The sequence below is a fragment of the Ceratotherium simum genome, chromosome 11, assembly GCF_057802395.1.
Source record: "Ceratotherium simum simum isolate JZ-2026a chromosome 11, ASM5780239v1, whole genome shotgun sequence".
NCBI lineage: Eukaryota > Metazoa > Chordata > Mammalia > Perissodactyla > Rhinocerotidae > Ceratotherium > Ceratotherium simum.
The window spans coordinates 24,170,584-24,182,908 of record NC_141910.1 but is presented as its reverse complement, the minus strand read 5'-3'; positions in this window follow the sequence as shown (position 1 = coordinate 24,182,908).

Here is a 12,325-nt window from a genome sequence, read left to right as displayed (position 1 = left end):
AACATTTTAATTATGATAAGAGGATTGATTTTTATCTGTTTTCATTTTAAATAAACTTTTTTCCCATGTTACTTTTTTTAATAACAGCTTTATTGAGATATAATTCACACACCATACAAGTCACACATTTGAAGTATACATGTCAATGGTTTTTAGTATATTCGGCGTTTTCCAATCACCCCCACAATTGATTTTAGAACATTTTCAGCACCCCATAAGGAAATTTCTTACTCATTGTACTCATTAGCAATCAGTCCCCATGTCCCTCCAGACCCACACCCTCTAGCCCTAGGCAACCACTAATCTACTTTCCGTCTTTATGGATTTGTCTGTTCTGGACATTTCATATACATTTTCCATATTACTTTTCTACATCTGCTTTGGTTGATCTTAATTTTTATACATTTTCTTTCAATACTTTAAAACAAGAACAAGAAAAATTAATACCAAAAGTGTGAGCTATAGGAGGCTTTGACTTCTCTGACATCCATCTTTCCCATCTTGAAATTTAGCCCACAGATATGGCCCCAATGGCTATATGTCCTATGTAAACTAAAAATGTCCTAGACTTTCCCTTACAGAAACATCATATGACTGAATGTCCTGAGGTCAGGAAACTGGAACCCAGTGCACAGGGATCCTAAACCTCCCAGCTTGTGGCTTTTTGAGTTGCTGAATGGTGACATGTCAGGAATCAGCCCAAATATCTGTCATTGTTTGCTGGTAATATGAATCTCTGAAATAGGAAGAAAAAGTGGTAAAAAGAAAATTACTTATACAAATTGCCCTTGAGAAATATGGCATAATCTTTAAACATTTCATATTTAATAAAGTAAAGTTCTTTCAGAATCAAGATTTTTAAAAAATCTTACTTGGCCTCACCAATTAATTATTTGCTTTTATTTTTGATAACAGGTCCTCTGACTGGAAACCACCACTTCACCTTGCTTGTCACAGCAATTAGCTATAACGACTTCTAATGAGCCCTTGGGCTCTTCCCTTACTTATTAAAGAGCCATAGTATTTAAATCACTTCATCTATTGTTCCGGTTATCTATTGCTGCATAACAAACCACCCCAAAGCTCATTGGCTTAAAACAACAACAATCATTTTATTATCTCTCATGGTTTCTGCGGGTCAGGAATTCAGGAAGAGTTCTACTGGGTGGTTCTGCCTAGGGATCTCTCATGCGGTTGCAGTCAGTGGCAGGAGCTGGAAGAGTGGGCATTGGGAGAGCTTGGCATGACTGGGCATATTTCTTTCTCCATGTCAGGGAGCCTCTCCATGTGGTCTGTCTGCAAGGGCTAGCTTGTGCTTCCTCACAGCATGGTGGTCTCAGGGTGGTAATGCTTCTTACACAGTGGCTCATGGCTCTCATGCAGGGTCCAGCAAACCAGGTAGAATCTGTACCACATTTTATGACCTAGCCTGGAAAGTCACATAAGGTCACTTCTGCCATACTACTGGTTAACCAGTCACTAAGGTTTGGCCCAGATTCAAAGAAAAGGGCCACAGAATTCACCTCTTCCTGGGAGGAAGGTAAGGACTTTGCAGAAAGTCTTTAAAACTGCCATTATCTATACAGAAGACATTCTTTGGTTTATGCAATAATTACTCCATTGAGAGACACTACTTCTCTCTTCCTTTTACTTCCTTGTGTTTTTTCCCCTCTTTTATGATCCTCTTAAAATGCCTACAAATTAAAGACTTCAGCTCTAAATATTTTGCTTGGTACTTACGTGTTCTGTAGACAGATTAATTGTTGCGCCAGGCCCAAACATTTCCGGCTGTCCTATTCTATTCTGCCTACTTCCTGTTTGGTTGACTTTTATTTCCTGTGCTCTTTGTCAAAGGGCTTTGTCAAAGTTGTAAACTTCCATTTTGATCTAGGCACTGTGTTCTATTTCTGAATCTGCCAGTGGTCTTGAGCAACAGTATGCATACAGTAACGGTAAATATAATACAGGAAGTGAAAATTAAAATACTGTCTTAACTTAATGCTGATAGAATTAAATGCCCACTTTAAGAAAAGACATATTTTACTGGAGACCATTTTCCAAGAGCTCAGACCTCAAAGAGTCAGTTCACTTTCTCAGTGGTGAACTGCTCTGTGCCATTGGTTGGATCATTGAGGATCCAGCCCCAAAGATCTTATTTCCAAGTGATAACAAGCCTAGCTACAATTCTCTCTTTCAGAGACAGTTCTATATCTCTTAAATTGTTTTGGTCTGCAAACAACAGGAAGCTTAACTCAACTGGCTTAAACCATAAGGGGATATTTCTTATCTCATACGACAAGGAGTCTGAGGTGGGATGGTTCCAACTCAGCAGCTAACCATGTCATCGAAAACTCAGATTCCTTCTAAATCTTTCTGTTCTAACATCTTCAGCACATTGACTTCATTTTTTTAACTGATGGTCTTAAAAGGGCTTCTATAGTTCACTTGTCACATACAGACACAGCAAAGTTCAGTGAATTTCTGGGTGTCTCTTTTTATGAATGAAAAAAATTTATTCTAGAATGTCCCTAGCAAATTTCCCCTCCTGTTAACATTGGTCAGAATTGTATCATTTGCCCATTCCTAAACCACTTTCTGGCTCAAGAATGGTATTACCATGATTGATTTAAAGATGTACTTGCCATTTGTAGTGGGGTGGATTACCAAACAAAATCAAGGGTCTGTTAAAAAGGTGGAAGGGGAGAAAGAAGGATAGACAGTGGGCCTTTTAATATTTGGACTTACTATTAATAAAAAGGGAGAAACTCCCCTCCCCTGGAGTTCCTAGGTCATTGAATGGCACCACAATTAATACAGTTGCTCAAAGCAGAAACCAGCAGTTCTCTTTACCTATGTCTCCCAAATATCTATTCCCCAAAGCCACTGCCTTAATTCAAGGACTTATCTTCTCTCCCCTTCATTATTACGGTTATTTTCCCTCCTAGTTGCCCACCCCTACTCCATCTTCCACATTGTTGAGAGGGTGAGCTTTCTCCCATGGATTATCAGGGTCTTCCCACTGGAGCTCAAATGCTAAAAATGGAGTTAGGTGCCACTTTCACTGTTCACTTCCTCCAACATGAGTTCATTTGTATGGTGAAATTTGTTTTGTGGCTGCAGAAGTATGAAAGAGTTCTAGTGCAAAGAGGTTCAAGAGAGAGATGGGAAAGCAAGGAGAGTAGAGGAGATGGGACAGCATCTATTGCTATCATCAGCCTGATGATGGTTTGGAGTCCCAGTAGACGAGGGGGTTAGAGCAAAAAGATAAAGGAACTTTATCTTTTCATGATAGATTCTGCAAGACTTTGGACACAAGCAGTCCTTTTTGAGGCCTCAGTGACAAAGTGTGATACACTATTGGACAGAAGGGGAGGTCTTCTGGGGTCAGCAAAGCAGGAGAGAAGATTCCATGCTCTATTGTATTCTGTCCCTCATATTTCAGCACTAATTATCTTGTGTTGGAATGACAGATCTGTGTCCCCACTAGACTGTAAGGTCCTTGATGCTGGGACACAATTTCTCCTTTGTATTGGTAGTGCCTAGAACAGTGCTTGCCATGTGGTAAGTACTTAATCATTGATCAATTCAATATTTATTAAGTTTAATTTTCATTTATATACACAGCACCCGACAACCACTTAAAGAAGTGACGTGACCAAGATCATATCAAAAGTCTAAGGCAAAAAATGTATTCAAAATATACCTAGTAACATGAAAGTATAACTTTATGATTTACAATTGATCTATCACTTTTAAAAAGCACTAAATAAAAATAAATGTGTACATGTTTATGAGAATGAAAAAGTTCCATCTGGAATATCCAAAATTAGGTTTAATATATTTGAACCTCATTAGAGTTTTTGATATTTTGCTGTAAATATTAGATGAAATATTTAGAATAATTAGATTATTATTAGATTAAAGCTATGCTTGTCTTCAACCTCAGTTGTTAGATAACAAAAGACAAACCTTTCTTTCTTATGTAGTAATTTAGAAAGCCAAACCTTCTGCTCGTAATTTCCTATTTTTCCAACTTTCCCACTCCATGGTCACACAAAATCTGTTTTTTTAACCTCATTAAGACCTACAAACCTTGGAACTATTCCCAATTTCCTAGGACATCCATTCTCTAGCCAACTTCCTTCCTTAAAGAGCTTAGTATAAAAACTAGAGCAACATGGGAAAATGTGAATAGTATAATATCAGGGGAAAAAAAAACAGGCTACCAAATTTTATGTATGTATAGGTATTCATGATTGTAACTATATAAATATGCAATAAAATTTGTATGTGGATATACTCCAAACCATTACTCTTGGATATTTTTTGCACAAGGTTGGGTATGAGGTAATTAATTAATGAAGTCACTAACTCTCATTTTCTCTGCTTTGATTTTTTGCCAAGATCAAGTAATAGCAGAGAAAATAAATCAAAGCCTGCATATGAAAAGCTCTGGAAGGGAACACATACACACACACTTACACGTGCACATAGGTCATATCTGTATTAGTGAGATAGAACTACTGGTCATTTTTCTTCTTTTCTCCAATCTTTAATGTTTTATATGTGTGTATGTGTGTATATATATATCTCTCTATATACATATATATACATATTTATTTATTTATTTATTTTTTTGCTGAGGAAGATTTGCCCTGAACTAACATCCATTGCCAATCTTCCTCTTTTTGCTTGAGGAAGATTTGCCCTGAGCTAACATCTATGCTAATCTTCCGCTATTTTGTATGTAGGTCACCGCCACAGCATGGCTTCACAAGTGGTGTAGGTCCGTGCCGGGAACCAGGCCATGGGGCTGGCCCCATGTGTATATTTTTGATGTTATAATTTTACAATAAAAATTTTAGGGGGCCGGCCCAGTGGCACAAGTGGTTAGGTGCGCACGCTCTGCTTCGGTGGCCCGGGGTTCGCCAGTTCAGATCCCGGGCGTGCACTGATGAACCACTTGGCAAGCCATGCTGTGGCAGCGTCCCATATAAAGTGGAGGAAGATGGGCACGGATGTTAGCCCAGGGCCAGTCTTCCTCAGCAAAAAAAGAGGAGGATTGGCAGATGTTAGCACAGGGCTGATCTTCCTCACTAAAAAAAAAAAAAATTTTAGCAAAAAATTAAAGACTTCGAATATTATTAAAGAACTTGTTAACTGGTTGGCTCAGCTTGCTTTTATGCTGTTAATCCATGGTTGTGGTATTTGTCTTAATATAATCACTATTATGCCTTTCTCCATGCATAGTTACTTACCTCTTTGGTGGTGGGGGGGTGGGGAGTTGAGCCTTGTGCCTCTTTTTTTTTTTTTAATAATATCTAATGCCCAGTGGTGATATATTGTCACTCATATCAATACTGGAGTGCGTCAATGTGTAACAATTTATATTTCATTAGATATTTACCGAGCATCTACAACACTCAGGGCACTGTACTAACCACTACAGGGAACAAACGAAGAGACACAGTCAATGCCTTTAATAAAAAAAGTTAAAGGACTGATTTTTACTTTTCCTACAGAAATGTTGAATCGAGGACTTTTGGAAAAAGAGCATGAGAGTCTTAAATGATACAGAGACTGCGAATGCTAAGCACTCCACATGTCAGCATTTTTATTAGTAAGATTATGGCTGCTAGTTAGCTAACAAATGTTTTTAAATTGCTTTATGTCTTAGATCATATTTGGAAATGCAATGTGGCATAGAGGGAAAAGATCCAAACTAAGAGTTTGAAGATCTAGTTTCAAGTCCCAGCTGAGTAACTAACTAGCTGTATGGACATGGGCAAAGTACTTAAATTTTCTGTGCCTCAGTTTCTCCATGTGTAAAATGGAGTGAAGTAAATGATCCACAGGGTTCCTTCCCACCTTAAAATTTAACTATTCCCTGTTGAGACATATCAGAAACATCATATGACTTTAAGGTGATGATGACTTTATTACCAGTTCTGAAAAATGCTAATTCTAAATCTGTACAAGTAATTATTGGATCTCATGTTTGTGAAACATCAGATATTACTACTGTTACAGAAACCAAGTTAGTTCACTGTATCATACTTGCAAGCAGTGATATACATGCAAAACTAGCATATATAATACTATAGGGTCTCAACAATATAAACATAAAGATTAAATAAAGAGAGAGGCGTTTTAAAAATGAATGTTTTATGACTGCTTTTTAGAGTTTTCCTGTACTAAGACGTCATTTTTTCTGGGTGTTCACAAACCTTGTTTCGGTTCCTTAAATGAAAATAGGTAAGTGAGGCAAGTTTCCTTATAGCTATAGTTCTTACTTCAGAGACTGTCCCTTTCCCCTAAAGTTTGCTTTAAAAATGGTGGTACATGGACTTGTGTTGGATAGGAGGGAGAATAGGCAAAAGTGATGACGGCAAGATCTGGGTCTGGTGCTACACTCTGAACTATTTACGAATTTTTGAAGTTAATTTATATATTTCCATTTTCCTGACAGCAATTCCTGCTGTATCAGCAGTTTTCCAGATTAGAAATCTGGGACTTTTCTTTGACTCCTGGTTCTCCTTGATTCCCTATAGCCAGCTGGTCACAAAGGCCTATAAACCTCTCTTTGTAATACCTCTTGATCGTTTCCTTACTCTTCATTTTTACTTCATTTCCATGTTCAATATCCTGATCTGTTTCAGCCTCACATTTGTTTCACTGCAATAACCTCCTACTGGAGGCTCTATATCCTACCAGTCTGATTTTTCTGAAACACTTGCCTCCCTCACAGCACTCTCTTGTTTGAGAACTTGCAGTATTTCTCCATTGCCTATGAGATACAACTAAACTACTCCTCCCAGCATTCTAACCCCTCCATTACTAGACTTTTAACCTTATTTCTCTCTGTTTCCTAATATATACTCATATTAGTTAATGTAATGCTAGCTGCTATAACAAAGAGACCCAAATGCAATGGCTCAGAGAAGACAGAAATTCATTTCTTAATTCAGTGTCTGAGTTCCAGGCTGCTCCATGCAATCACACAGGTTTCTTCCATCTTGTTTCTTAATCATAACCTCTAGGACATTGTCCTCAACAACAGAGTTGAATATGGATCACAGGACATCTTTTTAGCCCAAGAGAAGGCAAAAAAAGAAGGAAGATCACCATCTGAAAGTCTCTGCCTAGGAATGGGTGGGCACATATCTCTACTCAAGGGACACTGGGAGATACAGTGCAGTTGAGCAACCAAATATAAAGCTACAGTTATTACAGAAAAAGAAGAGAAGTCAGGCAGCACCGTCTGCTGCACCCTTTACTTCAATTATCCTGGTCTCTCCCACACCCAGTTTTTCTTTTTTTCTTTCTCTCCTTCCCTTCTTTCCACTTAACTAAATGACATCCACCCTGCTAAAGTATTACCTCCTTCTGTAAGTACTGCAGCCATTTTGAAAGAATGCTTCAATATGCTGAAGAAAGTGGAAATGGTTACAGGACTCTCCAAAACCGATGTACAAATTCTAATCCTTGCTCTTTATGAGGTGTTTTTCCCCTTACTTTTGTCTTTTACAACCTCTTAAATTCATGGAAGTGGATTTCAGAGGCCTCAAACAATACTTATATAGTAAGTAAGTAAACAGGAGAGTAGCAGTGCGGGGTGGCCAACAGTGCAGGTAAAATCCACTCCCAACGGTTGAGTCCAGCCATTGCAGCTCTTTGTCCTGACTTGTATTCAAAACGGAACTAGGGTGTAGTCTCGATAAGGCTTAATTTCTTGTGAAATAAACTTGTGGCCTAAACTGATGTAAAATATCTATATCTGGGGGCCAGCCCCATGGGTGAGTGGTTAAAGTTCCACATGCTCTGCTTCACAGCCCGGGTTCACAGGTTCAGATCCTGGGCACAGACCTACACCACTCGTCAGCCATGCTGTGGCAGTGACCCACATACAAAATAGAAGACTGGCACGGATGTTAGCTCAGGGTGAACCTTCCCCAGGAAAAAAAAAATCTGCATCAATTGTGTAACAGAGGGACAATAACATAGATAAACAGGGTACCAAAGAGAAGCAATTTAGCAATGTTCATCTAGAATTCTCAGAGAGAGAGATACATTGAATCTGATGAATAAGATCATTCTGATTATTAGACAAGTGTAAAAATAATTGCTTATGCCTGTTGAAGTATCTAGGGAGAAGTGTATAAGTGTCTGCAATTTATTTTGAAATACATGAAAAAAATAAGATGAATGGATGAATAGATGGATGGAAAAATAGCTAGACAAGTGAGAAGGCAAGTGTAGTAAAACATTAATGGTAGAATCTAGTGGTAGGTATATAGATGCTCCTTGGAAAATTCTTTCAACTTTGCTGCATGTTTGAAAATTTTTATAATAAAACAAGGGTAAAAAAAACCCTGCTGATATTTTTTTTAACACTTTCCATAATGATCCCATTTAGTCCCCACAACAAACTTGTGAGATAGGCACTGTATTATTATCCCCATTTTACAGATGAGCAAACAAGCACAGAGAGGTTAAGTGACCTTCCCAATATCCCACGTTTAAAAAGTGGCCAAGCTAAGATTCAAATTTAGGTCTGTGTTATTTGCAAAGCCAGGGCCCTTAGTTATGGAACAGAGATAATTCAACAGACTTTTTTCACAGCTTCCATTAAATATTATTCAAGATTCTATCACTCACTTTGCCTGACTCCTGATCCATGAAGCAGTCTTCCTACTTGTTCCCAAACAACTTGCACCTGGGAAAGCAGTACCGTAGGCATAAAGGATGAACTACATACTCTGCTCACAAAGAGTCACTGATCAAACTCCAGAGCTGTGCTTGGTTCTCAACTGGAGAACTAGTGAAACACAGATGTCACCTAGGTGGGGTGTTGGGCTTTCATACTAATCACTAAATTGAGACTGCTCAGTTCTGATGTTCACCTAGAAGGGTAGCATGCCACGTCCTCTCGGCCCTGTTGTCCATTTGGACTCCTTGGTAGGCTACCATGAACCTGGGCTCCCCTGTCCTCTCCAAGTACTTCCCTTACCTCACCTAACACTACCCATTGTTCTTTCGGCCCTTCTCTCTTTGGCCACTTGAGTTTTAAAATTTACTTCTGTGTTAAATAGTTATTAGAGTAGCAAGAATATACTCAACAGTATTATTACAATTTTCAACTACTAATGGAATTTTTACTTTTGTTGGTGTCATAAAGTGAAAGCAATAAAATTTATTGCCAACAACACTAGTGTAATGTGTATGGCCTTAAAACATAGATATACCAAATGAGTATCTCTAAATATAAAAGTTCTTATGGAGTAAATTGCTCTCCTGCTGTGACTTGGATTCTTTAGTGGAACGTGGTAAGTTGAGTATCATGGTTCTAGTCCAAAGAAAAGCTTGTCAAAGTGAGTTCTGAGGGACAGAACACTTGGGGTAGTCAGTAAAAATGTACACTTCAGGGCCCCTCCCCTACCTTCTGAATCAGAATTTCTGGGAGTGGGGCCAAGGAATGTGCCTTCCAAAGAAGCTCCCCAAGTGATTCTTATGATCACTAAATTTAATAACAACTGTTCCAAACCACTGGTGATATTTTGGAAATCTGTAACCAAATTGTTCCTGTTACAACGATTTGGGGCACCACTGGCATTTACTGCAGAGGTGGTCAGGGATGCTAGATGCCCTGAAAAGGACAGTCCAGCACAGCCAAAAGTTGTCCCCCGTCCTCATGACTTTCCAGTGTTTCACCAGACATTCACATTCATGTAGATGAAAAGTCTATTATAAAAATATAAGTCTAGAACACAACTCCATTTTATATATAAACACAAAATATTTTTTGCATGGTTTAAATATGTACCAATTTCCCAGGAATGCAACTACTGTGTAAATCAAAGGAAGACTGTTTTCTTAAAAAACTTTTTAAAGTTGGAAAACCACAATTCTGACAGCTCACCAGTATGACACATCAGTATCAGGCTGCATTTGGAGCATTTGCATTCACAGTGATTTTATGTAAAGGAGCAAACATTTGAAAACTTCATCATCTCTTTTAATGTAGTCAAGCCCAAGTAAGTAAGGAAAAACACAGTTCTCTTTCTTTGTTTCTCCTTTACTCTCACACTACTATCAAACTCACAACACTTCTGATACCAGATGTGTGGGGTTTTTCCCACACCAAGCAATTCTCTGTGTGACCATCTGGGTGTCCTACAATTTAACTCAATTCTGACACTATCTACCTGGAGATAGCATCAGATCCCACACGTTAAGTAAGGGCTCAGTCCCATGAGACTGCCTCCCACTTCAATGCCAGTCACAAGTGGTAGGTCCCCAGGTCACCCATAACTTCTGTCTGGCTACAGATTGGAGGTTCCCATGACTTCCTCCGCCTTGGATTTGGTTATTTGCTAGAACAGTTCACAGAACTCAGGGAAACACCTACTTGTGTGCACCAGTTTATTACGTAATAAAGGATATGATAAAGGATACAGATGGACAGCGAGATAGAGAGAGACATAGGGTCAGCTATGTGGGAAGGTCGCTGGAGCTTCCATGACCTCTCCAGGAGACCCACTCTTCCAGCACCTCCACGTGTTCACCAACCTGGAAACGCCCTGAACCCCCTACTCTCAGGATGTTTATGGAGGTTTCCTCACGTAGGCATGATCAATTATAAGCTCCATTTCTAGCCCCACTCCCCTCTCTGGAGAATGAGGCTGAAAATTCCAAGCTTCTAATCATGGCCTGGTTTTTCTACTGACCAGCCCCCACCCAGGAGCCGTCCAGGAGCCCACCCAAAGTCATCTCATTAGACAAAAGACACTGCTATCACCCAGAAAATTCCAAGGGATTTAGGAGCTCTGTGCCAGGAACCTGGGGCAAAGACCAATATATATATTTTCTATTATTCATGCCAAGTGTTTACATATTGAAGTCAATATTATATTTTTACAAATGGCTTTCTTTTTATTTACACTTGATATTGCTCTTAGAGCATTATTTTTGTTTGAAAATATATACGTAAGGTAAATATCTACGAATTTCACTTCAGGGTAGTAAAGGGGATATTACAAATATAAGTTATAAAACAGTGGACACTGATCTGATAAGGTGGAGAACCACTGCTCTTGATACTAAAAGAACATGCCTTAAACACATAAAATCTTTTTTTTTTTTTTAATGATGCAGCGATCAAGAAGTTACACCCTTCAAGAAACAAATCTGACTAGCAAATAGACGTGTTCCAGGTCTATGACCCTAGAAGAATATGAAAGAGTGAGAGTGAGAGAAAGAAAGTGAAATTGCTCTATAAGAGACTTTTTGTTGTTCTACAAAGAATAAAAAAGACACCTGTCATCAAGCTGAATAGATGTAGTCATAACAAGATTTCAGAATAAAATCAATCACCGTGGTCCTATGTGGTCCCCCATAGGCTCCGAAGAGCTATCCAAATGCAAGGTGTATGATATCCCACACACTGAAAACCAGACATGGTGGGACATTTAATAACCAAACCAGTCCCAAGAAACAAAGGTTCTCTGCACGTGCTCTGCCTTCCTTCTTGCTACCATAGAGGCGGTTCCCCCATTCCAATCTACGGCCAACCCCACAACCTGTGCTCTAGATTTCATCCTTCCTCCCTTCCCCACCCATTACCCCCTTCCTCTCTATCATTATCAATTTCTCCTTCACTACTGAGTCAGTTTCATCTTTATACAAATATGCCTTAATATCACCCTCTATAAACAAAACAAAACTTCAGTGTCCGAGACTGCTAGGGCTCACTGATATCTATTTTCTTCTCTTCTTTCTGGGCACACAGCTAAATTACATTTCTTAAATTATATTTCTCAGCCCCCTGTGGAGGCCATATGGAAAGTCGACTGTGATCAGAAGTAATGTATTCCTCTTTCAGGCCTGGCCTATAAAAACCTCCCATTCATGATCTTCTACTCTTTTTCCTTTCCCAAGGTGACTTTGAAAGCCACATGTTGCTGCTACAAGATAGAAGGCACCAGGGTCCCTGAGTTACTCCTGGAAGAAAGTTATTCAATTCACATTGGACTGTGACTCAAATGGTAAGTAGACTTTAATTATGTTAACCTGTTGAGACTGCAGTTGTCAGTGATAGCCCTTAGCCTAACACAACTCCACAACCGCTCAAGCTATCGCCTCATTTCTGTTTCCTTTAACACTCTTCAAAGAGTTGTCTATACTCATTGTTTCCATCATTCTCTTGTCAACCTCCTCCAACTCAGGTTTTATCCCCACCATTCCACTGACATGGCTCTTATCAAGGTCATTAATGACCTTTATCTCGCCAAATCCAAGGTCATTTCTTTATTCTCATCTTTTTCAA